Source organism: Callithrix jacchus, chromosome 3 (genome assembly GCF_049354715.1).
Source record: "Callithrix jacchus isolate 240 chromosome 3, calJac240_pri, whole genome shotgun sequence".
In the NCBI taxonomy this organism is placed as follows: Eukaryota; Metazoa; Chordata; class Mammalia; order Primates; family Cebidae; genus Callithrix; species Callithrix jacchus.
The window spans coordinates 120,746,326-120,750,059 of record NC_133504.1 but is presented as its reverse complement, the minus strand read 5'-3'; the positions used below and the strand labels follow the sequence as shown (position 1 = coordinate 120,750,059).

Sequence of the window (3,734 nt, the reverse complement as noted above, 5' to 3'; positions counted from 1 at the left end):
TTGGTTACTGATTCACTCTAATGACCGTTCCTTTTGCCGTGCAGAAGCTGTGGAGTTTGATTAGGTCCCATTTGTCTATTTTGGCTTTTGTTCTCAATGCTTTTGGTGTTTTGGTCATGATGTCCTTGCCTACTCCTATGTCCTGAATGGTTTTGTCTAGATTTTCTTCAAGGGTTTTTATGGTGTTAGGTCTTATGTTTAAGTCTTTAATCCATCTGGAGTTAATTTTAGTGTAAGGTGTTAGGAAGGGGTCCAGTTTCTGCTTTCTGCACATGGCTAGCCAGTTTTCCCAACACCATTTATTAAACAGGGAATCCTTTCCCCATTGCTTGTTTTTGTCAGGTTTGTCAAAGATCGGATGGTTGTAGATACATTGTGTTGCCTCTGAGGCCTCTGTTCTGTTCCATTGGTCTATATCTGTTTTGGTACCAGTACCATGCTGTTTTGATTACTGTAGCCTTGTAGTATAGCTTGAAGTCCGGTAGTCTGATGCCTCCTGTGTTCTTTGTTCTAGAATTGACTTGGTTATGTGGGCTCTCTTGGTTCCATATAAAGTTTAAGGTGGCTTTTTCCAGTTCTGTGAAGGTCATTGGTAGCTTGATGGGGATAGCATTGAATCTGTAAATTACTTTGGGCAGTATGGCCATTTTCATGATATAGATTCTTCCTAACCATAAACATGGAATGTTTCTCCATCTGTTTGTGTCCTTATTTCGTTGAGCAGTGGTTTGTAGTTCTCCTTGAAGAGGTCCTTTACATCCTTTGTTGTATTCCTAGGTATATTATTCTTTGTAGCAATTGTGAATGGCAGTTCATTCTTGATTTGGCTTTAAGTCTGTTATTGGTATATAGGAATGCTTGTGATTTTTGTACATTGATTTTGTATCCTGAGACTTTGCTGAAGTTGCTTATCAGTTCCAGGAGATTTTGGGTGGAGACAATGGGATCTTCTAGATATACAATCATGTCATCTGTAAATAGAGACAATTTGGCTTCCTCCTTTCCTATTTGAATACCCTTTATTTCTTTTTCTTGCCTGATTGCTCTGGCTAGAACTTCCAGTACTACATTGAATAGGAGTGGTGAGAGAGGGCATCCTTGTCTAGTGCCAGATTTGTGTGTGTGTTGCAAAAGTGATTTTATTTTAGGTAGAGAAAGAGGGAAAAACTTCCACATCAGGGCAGGGGAGGGGATCCAAACATTGAGTCTGAAGGGGTCTGGAAGCAGGGGACTTTTTAATCTAGGAGGAACCCCCACCTTCTCCAAGACCTCTGGCCAATGAAAGGATTTCTTTAGGACTTCCGCTGGAGTGATTGACTTGATTCTTCCCGCAGCCGTGAAAATTAGAGACCTTTAAATCTTCTGGATGGAGAGATGGGAGTGGGGCATGGCACTGGGAAGTTCTTGCCCCTAAAACTATGCCCCCTTGTGGACCCGGAAAGAGAACACATTCACTCAGGAGGAACCCTTGGGCCTGTGAGGAGTTACTATGATCTTAATCACTGTACTCCAGCCTGGGTGACAGAGCAACACTGTGTCTCTGAAAAAACAATTAGGCCGGGTGCCATGGTTCACGCCTGAAATCCCAGCACTTTGGGAGGCCCAGGTGGGCAGATCACTAGGTGAAGAGATTGAGACCATCCTGGCCAACTTGGTGAAACCCAGTCTCCAGCTGCCAACAGGTAAATGCTATTGCCTAGCAGAAGACTGCAGTTCTGTTCATACTAGAACCAGCAGGGGGAGCTCGACGTTAAAAATCTAGGACCAGAATCTTAGGATGGGTCTCATTAGAAAACTGAGTTGTACAGGGACTTGAGCAAAAACCATCCCAAAGAATTTGAGCTTTAAGGTGATATCTTTTCAGAGAGTGTAGCACATGAAGAACCCATGGACATTACATAGAATATGAACAGTTAGCAGAAAAACTCTCATGACTAAAGTGGGGAAGAAAGCAAAAAATTACAAAAGGAAAAATGGTTCTCAATACAGGAATATTTACACGATGTTAAAAATTACTAATCTTAAAGACTTAAACATAAGACCTAACACCATAAAAACCCTCGAAGAAAATCTAGGCAAAACCATTCAGGACATAGGAGTAGGCAAGGACATCATGACCAAAATGAGGCCCCTTCGCACTCCCAAAACCCTTTTCTCCTTTCGTTCTCGCTCATGTTTCTTCGTCGCTCTTCCTTTGTCTGGAGACGGAGTTGTTTGTAAGTTTTCTTGTGGAAATTCTGTTGACATCTCCATTCAGATAATTTTCTTCAGATTGCCCCCATGGTTTAAGCTTTCCTTTGTGTGTTTCATAGTTGAGGGGATGAGACAAACTTTAAGATCAAACACTGGTTTCTTATTTGAGACTGGAGTCTGCATTGCCTCAGTTGTCAACTTGAATGGGGTAATAACAGCAGAATTCCTCTTGGTGGTCTTTATTTTGTGTGTCCCAAGCATAGCCTCGCCTTTTGGGGTATTCCCCAAAAGGTCACATGTGCAGACCTTCTGGCTGGAGTCTTGGTCAGTGAACGCTCATGCTCATTATCTTTAGTAGCAGCTGAAAACCTGACATCTATTTTAACTCAGATAGCAGAGGGCTTGAGTGACCCCTTCAGACCCAAGGTACTGACATGCAGGACCGTAAGAGTGGTCTTGAGAGAGTCATTGGCTGATGGGAGTAGAAGCCACAGAGTCTTTTGGAGGTACTGGAGTCATGACTCCATTGATGGGCTGCTGCTTCAGTTCACTGATGGAATTGTATTCTTCAAAATGTTTTTTTCCTCTTAATATGTTGATCAATGGACTCCATTTCCTTAAAATGAGCTTCATGAAGCTGCTTAAAGTTTGGAGTAGTCATTGCAGTTTTTCTTTTTTCCAGGTTTGGATGACCCATCTGTGTAGAGATTTTTTTCTTTCTGAAGGTATCTTTGAATCTTTGTTACCATTTATTCCACATTTTCCTGAGGAAACAGCATTCTTATTCTCCGGATGAGCACCAAGGAGCTAAACTTTTGCAGTAGCTCTGAAATCCTGGCTTTCCTGCTTTTCATGATTCTGGAATTCAGTGGGATCACTTATTTTAATCTCTGAATGATCCTGCTGGGAGTCAGGGTCCACACAGTCTTGTGCTTTCTTTGTTTTGGTGACATGGCCAGTTGGCTCTCTCCCGGCTTGTTCCTGGCTGTTGATCTGTATCTGTCTCATTACAAGAGGATGCTAGAAGTCTGACTTTCATCCTGATTCTCATTTCCTTTTCTTGCCTCATGATTAATGTGGCCTTTCAAGGTTCTTAACTTGTCTGCCCTCAGGTTGGCCCGGAGACCCAGAGTCTCGGCTAAGTTCTGCAGGTCGCTGTACTTGAGGGGGTCCAGCTCCTCTAGGGAGGGGACGACCATTGTTATTTGAAATTCTGGCGATACTCAGAAGACAGATCACACAACTCCAGTAGCGTGGTTGAAATCCCTGGCTCCACTTCCAGCTTTGACCAAACATTTATATCGACACTGGATTTTTCTTACAGAAGACACTTGATGCTTCCTTGACATCTATTCCCACACTGTCAGCCAAATATGCTGCTGACATTCCTAAAGTACTCCCCTTAGATCTGACACTCTAGCCTATTAGAGCATGCCAGCTGCCTACCCACCTCCCCATGACTAGTGGCTAGTTCAGGGATGGGTGGTGTGCTACCTATCTACATGGGCATGTCCCTGAAACCCAAGGAATTGGTGGTTTCA

The 3,734-nt window shown here is 43.0% G+C and overlaps 1 pseudogene; it reads right to left on the bottom strand.

Moving 5' to 3' along the window:
• Positions 1 to 2,850: 2,850 nt before the first annotated feature.
• Positions 2,851 to 3,499, bottom strand: LOC100408977 (nucleolar and spindle-associated protein 1 pseudogene; annotated as a pseudogene).
• Positions 3,500 to 3,734: the final 235 nt, after the last annotated feature.